General features: G+C 37.7%; 1 long non-coding RNA gene across 1 annotated transcript; it reads left to right on the top strand.

The window, feature by feature from the left end:
• The first annotated feature begins 8075 nt into the window (after positions 1–8075).
• Positions 8076–11693, top strand: LOC309844666. Its single transcript, XR_014300807.1, has 3 exons — positions 8076–8244; positions 9707–9748; positions 11256–11693. It is a non-coding gene; the product is annotated as an uncharacterized lncRNA (long non-coding RNA).
• Positions 11694–11912: the final 219 nt, after the last annotated feature.

Here is an 11912-nt window from a genome sequence, read left to right as displayed (position 1 = left end):
ATACATATATATATGTATATATATGTATATGTATACATACATATCTACATATGTGTGTATATATATATATTTGTGTACTGTTTTCAAGTGTACTGAGATTTAAGTGTGTTTTTAGTGTAGGTTGAAGGAAAACAAATCTGTCTGAGAAAGAGCTTTTAGTCCGATTGTTTCATATTTCCCATGTAACTTTAAGTTAAGCTAAAGTTTTAAAGTCGCAGTTTTTTTTTTTTCTGTTGATAACTTTTTCAAGTGCTCACACTGACTCATTATTTACAAATCCCGAAAAGGGCTTAAATTCATAGGTGGCTGGTGCTAGTATAAGTGAATTCATGTGTCTAGCTAGATAAGTTTAAATTGTCTGAGCCTGTGCTTACCTTTTCAAGTTGGTATGCTGGTTTCGTGGCATAGTACTTTACCTGTTGAACTCCTGTGACTTCACAAGATTCTCTGCTTAAATGATAGCAAGATCTCTAACTGGACTCGGTTTTAGAATAATGAGAACATGACACTCAGTTTGCACTAACACGGGCCTTTTTGTTGCCCTGCCTCCTTTCCCATCCTCCCCCCACCCCTTCATTATCGGTACAGTGAAAGGTAACTTATTTCTCTTCTGCACAGAGCATAATGTGAAGTTTTATACCTGCTTTTACAATTTTGTTTTCTAAAAACCTAAAACTCCTGCAGTGGTCTAATTTAATGGCTTTTAAGTTACATATGACCATTAAAACCTCATTTTTTTTTTTGTTTTTTTCATTTTTGCACTTAACAGATTGTATATTTTTATGTTGAAAACCTTGTTCTAGCTGAAGGTGATTGAGAGGGAAAGGGCGAGTGAGTAGAACCATAGCATTGTAGGTACTAAATCACTTTTCATACTGAATGGATGAATTTCTAACAATCAGTTAGTAATAGTAACATAAAGGACAAACCAACTCATTTGTAATACCCAAGGCAGATATTTGCATTAGTAACTTGTTTTTTACTATGCCTAGAATAATTGATAAAGGATATGGGGATAGCCCAGAGTCTGTCCTCAAGTAGAACATTTTGATTCTGTTAAAGAAAACAAACTGGCATGGTTTGTATTAAAAACTCTTGCACAAATTGTAATGTGATACTGTGAAACAAATTTAAAACATTGCCTCTTTGCATCACATACCTCGTTTTTCAGAAACTTTCCAAACTGCTTGTCCTTGACCTCTACAAGTAAGGAACGTTTTCTGAAGCAGAATTTAAAGTGGACAGCATTTATAGAATTAACATTTTAAAATCTAGTCTTAGGAAGTTGGATATGTGGTTTCTTATTGGCCTTGATAGTATGTCTATAATCTCTTTCTAAACTTTGTCAACCACCTTTATTCTCTCTAGTTTTTCTTTATCTACATGCTGTTGTGGGCTTTTGCTGTGAGTGTTTTGAAGCATCTTTCCAGTGTTGCATTGCTAAAGGGAGGAGAAAACTAACTAACTTTTGCAAGAGATGTTCATGTAATTTACTTTTGAAAGCTTTGTTGAATATCTGAGATTTCCTGCCGCTTTTTGACAATCTTCTGTATTTATTTAGAAAAATGTGTTACTTGAAAACAGGACATAGAACAATGAGTTAACAATTTACATGTGCCGTGTGATCTATAGGAATACAATATACTGTGGCTAATTCTGCAGATTTTTTTCTGTTCATCTGCACAACAGTTGATCCTTTGCTATATAATCATTTATATTGGGGGTGTGATCTAAGTATAGTGTGTCAAAACCAATGTTTAGAATTTGCTATGGGAGTAGAGTATATATTGAATTTTGTACAAAGAAATATTTGTTTAAATTATATAACTGGGATATTTTGCCACTTTTAAAATGATTTCAGAAGAGGTCCTAGAGAGCTAAGATTAGTAATTTGTGTGGGTATATATGTTTAGATATTTAAGGTACGTTTGCATAGTATGATGAGAATATAAGTAAAAGGCACAATGGGGACTACAGAATTAAAATATAGGCTAACATATGCCAGTCCCACTTGAACTTTGTTTTCGCATTTGAAGAATGTATGTAGCACTTTCCTATATATTTTTTACACATTGAAAACTGGACTTGGTATAACTATGTTATAGGAAAGTAGAAACTGTATTCTTTATTTCCCATCCTCATTTTCTGTTAACCTACAAAGTTGATGCTTACGCATCAGCCTGATTTCACTGGTGCATGAGGAGAAGTGGGTGCGCTCTGCAAGGAATCAGATTCCCTATGTGAAGCAGTTTCAAATGGCATTTAATGTTCAGTGCTCAGGTATGGAGTAAGTACTGTAGTCCTTTGGGGGCAAATGTGTAGATGTTTTTAAACATTTTGCCATAATTGCACAATTTTTTGCATTTTTACCTGATGGCATTGTTTCTTATAATAAAATCTTTTCTCATTAAAAACTTCCACTGTTGTAACATGACCTCTGACTAGTGAGTTCCACAGAATTAAAAACTGGTGAAAAACATGAAATACCTTCTGTCTTAGTGGAATGGAATGAGATTTTAATCTGTCAAATATTTGGCCTGTGGTACAAAATGATTATAGTTATATAATCATTAACTATATAATGGTTAATATCACCTTACATAATGCTCTTTAAGTTCTAAAGCAAGCTTGCTTCTATCAGTAATTCCTTTGTTCACTTTGCTTTGGTCTAAACTTTTGTTACTCCACTCCTCGCTTTCAGATCACATCCAGTCTGTCTGAAATTCCTCTCCCCTCTTCCTTCAAAACATACCTAGACTCGGACCACATACCACTGTGCACCAATATCACCACAGTCTAAAGTAGCCTGCCTTGACTGGTCCTAATCTATTCTGTTCTCCACTCAGTAGCCAGAATGATCTTGTTAAAACACAAGTTAGATGACATCCTTCTTCTGCTCAAACCCCTCTGGGAGATGACTTCTCATCTCCTCTGGTATGAGATCCAGATGCCTTCCTTACACGACCTACACCTCACAACCCCACCTCTTGGACCTCGTCTACCATTCTGCCAGCTCACTCTGTGCCAGCTGCACGGACTGCTGTTCCTGAAGTATGCAAACCCTTCCAACATCACTGCTTTTGTCTTTGGTCTGTCTTTTGCCAAGGAAGCCCTGGTAGCTCACTTACTTTACTCGAGCCTTGATTAAAATTCCAGAGAGGACTTCCCTGCTCACCTTATGGAAAACAGAACACTCCCCTTCCAACTCCACTCTTACACACACCACCTATTTTTCACCTATCTTCCCCTATTGGAATGTAAGCTCCCACAAGGCAAGGGATTTGCTGTATTCATTATGCACCCCGGATCTGAGCCTAGCATACACTAGGCACTCAATAAATGTTCGTAAAAAAGAAATGAATTTTCTCTTGAATCTTACGAAACCCTGAGAGGTGGTAGGACCTGTAGAATCAACTGTTTTATCAGATAGGAAACAAAGATGAAGTCCATTGCTGAAGGTCATCTAACTAATAAGGGGCTCATCTGGGATTAGAACAAAGATTTCCACTCTCACCATAGTCTAGTTCCTACATGCGCCATTAGTTCCAAACAAAACCGATAGAAAAAGGTAAGATGCTTTTCTAAGGCAACACAACTACTCCCCAACAGTATTACCTAAATTGGAAATTTTACTGTGATTGATTCTCAGCAAGGGAAGAGATGAGGTAGGAAAATACCTTTCCTTTGTCACCCCACCTGGATACCCCGTCTTTATATCCTTCTGCTAGCATACTACTGTTATGATTTCTGTCCCTCAAATACGGTGAAGAAAAAACAAGAAGAAAAGACTTGTGAAATACTGATTTAGAGTACTGTGATTTGGGTTCTTAAAATGACTTGCCATTTTAAAATTTTGGTTGTATGCCTCTGTTTTTTATTGAAAAATGATTTGGAAATACAGAATTTAAAAGTGATCTCGTGTCTCTAACTCTTCAGAGCAATGCTGTAAATAACATCTGCTAAGTCTTTTCGCAGTGGAATTTGGCATTTTATTTAATGGATTTAAGTGAGGAGGAGAGTGTATCTTCCCCTCATTTTGTGCTTCTAAGATATACTAAAACTTCTTGACTTAGAAGTTCAGGTGGTTTTCAATAGTAAACATGAAGAGGTGCCATTAACCACTAACAGTTCTAGTAAGTATCAAGTTGATGAGTCTTTAATGCTTGTTCTTCACACTTCATTTTGACTACCTGCATCTCTCTGATAGAAGATCCCAGAACCTAGAAAGTTGGGTACCTGGCACAAGGATCTGCTGGTCTTCCTTTCTCTTTTGGTAACCGGCTTTAACCCACAAACCGTGTGAATACATAAGGAAGCTACTCTACATGTTTGGACAGGTGAATCAATATGGCTGTCATTTCAAAGAAAGGGAAAATTACAGTCACAGAGTAAACATTTAGAGGTTTAAACTGCTGTGCCATAAAGGCAAAATCTTAATCCATTAGAGTGTGAAGTGTATTATGTCTGCTGAGGAGAGCACAGTCCAGTATGACTAGGTAACCATGACACAATATTTACTTTCACTTCTTTTAAACTGTATATATATATATATATATACACATGTATATATATATATACATATATATACACATATATGTGTATATATATATGTATATATATATTTTTAAAGATTTTACTTTTGAGAGACAAAGCAGTGGAGGGGCTAGGCTGATGATAGGGAAGATCGAGGGAGAGGGACAAGGAGATTCCACGCTGAGTGCTAAGTCTGATGGAGGGCTTGATCCCCCGACCCTGAGATCATGACCTGAGCCAAAACCAAGAGTCCTCTGAGTCCTCAACCGACTGAGCCACCCAGGCATCCCACAATCATATATTTTAAAATCTTAAAATGGCACAAAATATGCAATAAACATCTCACTAGCCACCCCCCTTTATTATTCAGACTTTCTTGCTCAAGAACCCTGCTACCAGGTTTTTGGGATCATTGAGATGCTAATCCATGGTTCCCACTACTTTTTCCACTATGCATCAGCCTCTAGTGGGGAACTTTCCTGAACTTAGCCCACATCAATTCCATGATTCATTCGGAATACTGTTATTTTACTTTTCCTCAGTTACCTCGCCCTTCTTTACTATAACCATACTTACCTGACAAACCCCAACTCTGAATGATCCCAGCTATGAGCCTTCTCTCTGCCTGGCCCTGAGTGGCAGAAATACCCCATGGTCAAGTGGAGAGACTATAAAATGATATACCTCCCATGGGTTCTCAACATGGCGTGGCAATTGTTGCCTTTTCTCCAACTGCTGTATTTTTTTTTTTTAATCCCTCTTTGTTCTTAGGTCTTTTAAGTTTCTTCATGATATTTCGAAAAGACAGAAGTCATTATATAGGCTCTCCCCGATCTCCCCGCCATCTACTGAATTTTCTCTGCTCTTTCCCTGAACAGAGGAGGAAGGGTACTGTTTTACCTGTGGTTGCTTGCGCTCCAGCTCCCACACATTCAGCCCTCAAGGCCTAGGTTCCTTTATCATTCCCTCTCCTGAATCATCTAACATTTCCTCTTGCTTGGCTCAATTTATTAGTACAAAATTAAATTCCACAAATGAGTGAAATCATACGGTATTTGCTTTCTCTGACTGACTTATTTCACTAAGCATAATACCCTCTAGTTCCATCCATGTTGTTGCAAATAGCAACATGGTTGATGGCTCAGTAATCTGTGTATGTATATATATATATATATATATATATATATATATATACACCACATCTTCTTTATCCATTCTTTAGTCAAATGACATTTGGGCTTTTTCCATTGTTTCGCTATTGTTGACAATGCTCCATAAAAATAAACATAAACATTGGGGTGCCAGTATCCCTTTGAATCTGCATTTTTGTATCCTTGGAGTAAATACCTGGTAGTGAAATTGCTGGGTCATAGGGTAGTACAATTTTTTTTTTCTAACATTTTGAAGAACTTCCATACTGTTCTACACAGTGGCTGCATAAGTTTGCATTCTCACCAAGAGCACAAGATGGTTCCCCTTTCTCTGCATTCCCACCAACATCTGTTGTATCTTGTGTTATTAATTTTAGTAATTCTGACAGGTGTGTGGTGGTATCTCACAGTGGTTTTGATTTGTATTTCCCTGATGAGGAATGATGTTGAGCATCTTTTCACGTGTCTGTTAGCCATCTGTATTTGGGCACCGTGTTTTGAAAATTCTTTCACTGGCCTCTTATTTATCCTGCTTTACTGGTTCCTTCACTCCCTGGGTCCTCTTCTCCTTTCTCTTCCTATTTTGTCTCTTCTAAATCTCATGTATTTCTAGGTATTAAATGCCATTTGCATACTGATGACTTCCAAATTTGTATTTTCAAACAATACTTCTATTCTTGGTTCTAGATTCACATCGGACTGCCTACTAGATAGCTCTTCTTGGTTTGGTAGAGACATCTCATTTCTGTCATTCCCTGCATCCACTCAAGCCATCGAACAGGTCCGGAAAGCTCTACCCACAAAATGCAATTTATATCTGTCTGCTCCTCTCCATTTTCACTACTTTCACCTATATTAAAGCCAGTCTTCCTCTGCAGCAACAGTACCACAACAATTCCTACTGAACTTATATTCACATTCTCAGTAATACATCCCTAGTACGAGAGCCAGAGTGATTTAACAGATGGTATTATGTTTTCTGCCAACTGTAGAACATAGCAATTGCTTTCCATCAGGTGCTACATAAATGGCTCCTTGCTTACTTCTCCAACCTTACCCAGTATCACTGGCCCCCTTCCCTTGCTACCCATTCTGTAGCTGTGGCAGACCTTGTAGGTGGTCCTCCCATATACCCTTGCATATTGACCTTTATGGCTTCCAATTGCAACTACTTGCAATTCTTGCTAGCTCCTGGACCTCGCTTGGTCCACTATCACGCAGGCTGGAAGTGCCAGAGAGTTAACACCCCTGAGGACTAGACTTCAGCCAATTCCTGATGAGACTTACTTGATAAAATCCTAGCTTCTTTCTATAGGCGGGATAAGTGAGGCATGTTCTACACTGTCCCTCAGTGTTCCCCAATATAAATGAATCCTAGCAGCCCATAATAGTAACCTGCATGATAACCACTCCTTCCCTGATTTCCTTTCCTACCCTCCTCCCAATGGCTCTTGGGACATCCCACCTCCCCTCAATGAATTTCTGGCACTCAAATCCTTGTATCAACTCTCAAATCTTTGCTCAGGATTGGTTTCTGCAAAAGCCGAACCTGAGACACTGAGACTTTTTCAATTCCTCAGAGGTTCTCCCTACATAATGAACTTTGTTCATGCTGTTTCCTGTACTTAGAAATTTCTTCTCTTCACCTGTTCTTTGTATGACCATTTCATTCTCATCTTTCAGGTCTCAACGAAATCTTCCCTGATAATCCTAGCAAAAATAAATGGCTGATCATGCTTGCTCACACCAGCCAAAGTGGTTTCCTTCCCTTAACTTCTTGTTTCTGTGTCCTCACTAAACAGTCAGTTCCATGAGGCCACGGACCAGGTCTATTTGCTATGCAATGGGTCCCCAGTACCTGGAAATGTGTTGAGCACATAATGGACTTTTTAAAAAAATAAATGTTTAATTTCAAAATAATTTTAATTTATAGAAAATTTGCAAAGATGGTGCAACGAGTTCCTTTATTCCTCACACCCAGGTTCCTCTATCATTCACATCTTTCTTAATGAGCCAATGTTGGTTCCTTGTTATTAACTAAATGCTATACTTTCAGAAATCTTTAGTTTTTATGTAATGTCCTATTTATGTCTCAAGATCCCACCCAAAATGCATTTAGTTGTCATTCTCCATAGGCTCCTCTTTGCTCTGACAGTATCTCACACTTCCTTGTTTTTGACGACTTTGACTGTTTTGACACGTGCTCACTGGTCAGATGTTTCATAGAATGTCCCTCAGTTGGCATTTGTTTGATGTTTTTCTTATTTTTAGACTGCAGTTTTGTATTTTGGGGAGGAATTTTCCACAGGGGAAAAAAAATACCATTCTATCATCATCTTTTTTTTTTTTAATATTTTATTTATTTATTTGACAGAAAGAGATCAGAAGCAGGCAGAGAGGCAGGCAGAGAGAGAGAGAGAGAAGGAAGCAGGCTCCCGGCTGAGCAGAGAGCCCGACGTGGGGCTCGATCCCAGGACCCTGAGATCACGACCCGAGCCAAAGGCAGCGGCTTAACCCACTGAGCCACCCAGGTGCCCCCCATTCTATCATCATCTTAAAGGTATATACTCTCAATCTGATTTAGTGCTGTTGATATCAACCTCCATCACCTGGCTGGGATAGTGTTTGTCCGGTTTCTCCACTGTGGAGTGGAGACCATTCCACACTATACCCTTTGGAAGGAAGTCACTATGTGTAACCCACACTTAAGGAGTGAAGTGTCATACCCCAATGCATAGGGGTAGGCATCTACATAAATTATTTAGGATTTTTCTGCACAGATTTGTTTCTTATCCCTAATCTATTTATCCAATCACTTCTATCAGTATGGACTCATGAATATTTATTTTATACTTTGGATTATAATCCACTACTTCTTTATTTTATGGCTCAAACTGTTCAACTTTGGCCACTGAGCACTCTTTAACAGGTGCCTGTGTGCACCTCTGACATATTCCCATCAATGTGAATAGTTCTTTTTTTTTTTTCTTTTTTCTTTAATTGGGAGGACAGTTTTCACATCTGACCCTACAAGACGCTCCAGGCTCACCTGGTATATTTCCTTCCCCAGCCCTAATATCAGCCATTTTCCCAAGAATCTCTAGTTGTTCTTATTAGATATCTGCACATTGGGTGGGCTTACTGGTACTGGGATGTCATTTTTCTAGAACTTCTCAGCTGACTAGATAAGGAAGTAAGTATATGTAAGTACTTTAATCTGGCTTCCATCACCCACCATCCATTTACTTACTTGTTCAATTCTACTATACACATATAGTGCTGTCAGAATTGTTAACCTGCCCTCCTGTGGGGAGTCACTTTATCGATTACAATACAGTGCTAATGTACAAGCCCTTTGCCTTTAAACTTACAGACTCCACTCATTTCCCGAGTTATTCAGGTCAGTACCTTGCATCTAGTTTAGCAAGGTGGTTTTATACATTTTAAATAATTTATATGATAATATTTTTCTTCTTTAGCCTGTGAAATGGTGGATTATATTAATTGATTTTCAAATGCTGAACTAGCTTTATATACCTGGAATAAATCCCACTTGACTATGATGCATTTTTTATACATTGTTGGATTTGATTTGCTTATATTTTATTGAGAATTTTTGCATTTATGCTAATGAGAAATATCAGTCAGTAGTTTTCCTTTCTTATAATGTCTTTATGTTGGTTTAAGATTAGGGTAATGCTGGTGTCTTAGTAAGAATTAGGAAGTTTTTCCTTTTATTCCATTTTCTGGAAGAGATCATGAAAATTTTAGTATCATTTCTACCTTAAATGTATGGCAGAATTTACAGGTACAGCCATCTGGACTTGATGCTTCATTTTTGTAAAAAAGGTATTAATTACTAACTCAATTTCTTTAATAGCTATAGAGCTCTTACCTATTAGAGTTATTTTAAATTCTCACTCAGATAATTCCAAAATCTCTGACATATCTAAGTTTTGTTCTGATGCATGATTTTTCTCTTTAGAAGTTACCTTTTTCTTTTCTTTTTTTTTGCATTTTAGCACATCATAATTATTCACTGAAAGTGAGACATGATGAATCAGGTAATAAGAACAAAGATAAAAGAACTTTAGTGTGAGGATTTATGTTTATTTGGCTAGGAGCTGGGCTTTGTTAAGTGATTGCTGTACTTGTGGGGTCAGAGACATCAAATTGTTCTAGCACCCTTGTTTCTCTTCCCTCTTAACTTTGGTCTTCTCTAAGTACTTCGACTCAGAGAGTCTGTATCTGGCAACTCTTTCAGCTCTAATGAATCCATTCTTTTTATACGGAAGCTTGTTGGTGTGGTTGTATGCTATGGGAGAAGGAGAGTGATATAAAGTCTTCCATTTAAATCTCGGTCTTCGAGTGGGCTTGTGTCACAGTGCTGTGACCTTCACGGGTGTTTTTCCTATAGTACAGCTTTTTATTTTGCCTTGCACCATCCACCCATCCCCATTGTAGCATTCCCCCCATCTGTTTCCTTAAAGCTCTGCCCACCACTGACTGTGTAGATTCCTTTTTCCCTTAGGTGAGACAGGAATGCCAACTCTTCCTCCAGCTTTTATCAAGCTCTGTCAAAGTAGGCCTTTGCGATGGAAAAGGCTCTGGGTCTGTTTCACAGTATATACCCCTCCTTTCTTGCTGGAGCCGCTCGAGGATCTTTCTCAAATCTCTGCCAGGAGACTTTGGTGGGGAGATTATAGGTAAAGCCCACAGAAGTGTAGGGCCCCTCTGAGACGACAGTTCTCAGGACTCTTCGCTTTCATGCTAGTCCACTCACAGCCTCCAGTAATTCACCAGAATTACCATTTAAGTGTTCTTAATAATGTATGGCTCTTAGGACTTTTGGGCCAGGTAAGCAAATGTTGATTTGCTGTCTGGATTCAGCTGTACTCCAGATCTCAGGGTGACTGTTTGCCCTGCAAACAATTTCTCTGGTGGGTCCAACAAATCACTGATTCTCAGTTTGAACAGCTTTATCTTGTAAGGTTTGGAGTGACAACTTCCGAGCTCTGGACATTCTAGTGCTGAATCTGCAGTCAAATGCTCTACCACTGAGCTATACCCCCTCTAGTGCTGAATCTGGAAGTCCCTATTATAAGCTTCTAATATCTACCTGTTGACTGAATGCGTTATTCTTCCTACATCAATATTTTATGCCATCTTTTATATGTATGATCTATTTCACAATAAAAAATAAGTGAAAAAGTTACTCTCACTTGGTAAAACCTGGTCATACACTTAATCCTATTTAGGTATCTTTTGTTTATTATTTACATTATAAACAGGGAATTATTTAACATATAGTTCCAGGAATGATGACTCTAGAGTACCTAATAACCCAGTTTTCTACGACCAAGTTAAAATGATGTGATATAATTCAATTAAAATCATCAATCTATTTTGAGATTTTTAAAATCAAATACAATGAAAACTAATTCAACATTGCAATGTAATCATTTTAAATTATCCTTATCATGTTTATAGAGAACATTTTCTATTGATTAGTTCGTTACAAATAAATAGGATTTAATAGATCCTTTTCTTCCTTTTCTTCCTTCTCCACAGATACATGCCCAACTGTATGATTTGTTGGAAAACAAACTACACATAGATATGTACAAATAGAAAATGTTAATATGTTTCCTAAGTATTTTTTATTGCTCTAGTGAACAGGAATTATAGTGTTCTTGGTGAATATGAGCAGATTTCTTAACCTCTCAGAGTTTCAGTTTTCCTATATATAAATTAGGGTTAATAATATAATCCACCTTATAGACCTTTTGTGAGGATCGAGTAAGCATGGAGAACACTTACCACAGTGCCTGGCACATAATGAATGCTCTATAAATATTCGCTGTTGTTAGTGTTAGTAATAACTCTAGTCTTTTGGATATACTTAAAACATAGCCTCAGTAGAACAAGATTTTCTTAACAGCTAAAAGGACAGATATGCTAAATAGAGGGGAAGCCATATGCACTCTTGTTAATGACATTGTACCCATAATCCCCATGTGAAAGCAATTGTCACAGTTTTCTGGTCACACAGTTCTCACTTTCCTTTCTGTACCGTGCATTTCCGAAGGATTGAAATAATCTTTAAAGCAAGCTTGTAACCTCTCTCTGCAAAATAAAAATAAGGTTTTTTTGTTGTTGTTTTTTGTTTTTAAGACCTGTCCTTTGGGTTTATCTTGTCCTCTGTTGTCACTTAGAGATAAGGATCTA

The sequence above is a fragment of the Mustela nivalis genome (assembly GCF_964662115.1).
Source record: "Mustela nivalis genome assembly, chromosome: 1".
Lineage (NCBI taxonomy): Eukaryota > Metazoa > Chordata > Mammalia > Carnivora > Mustelidae > Mustela > Mustela nivalis.
This window is presented reverse-complemented; position numbering and strand designations above follow the sequence as displayed.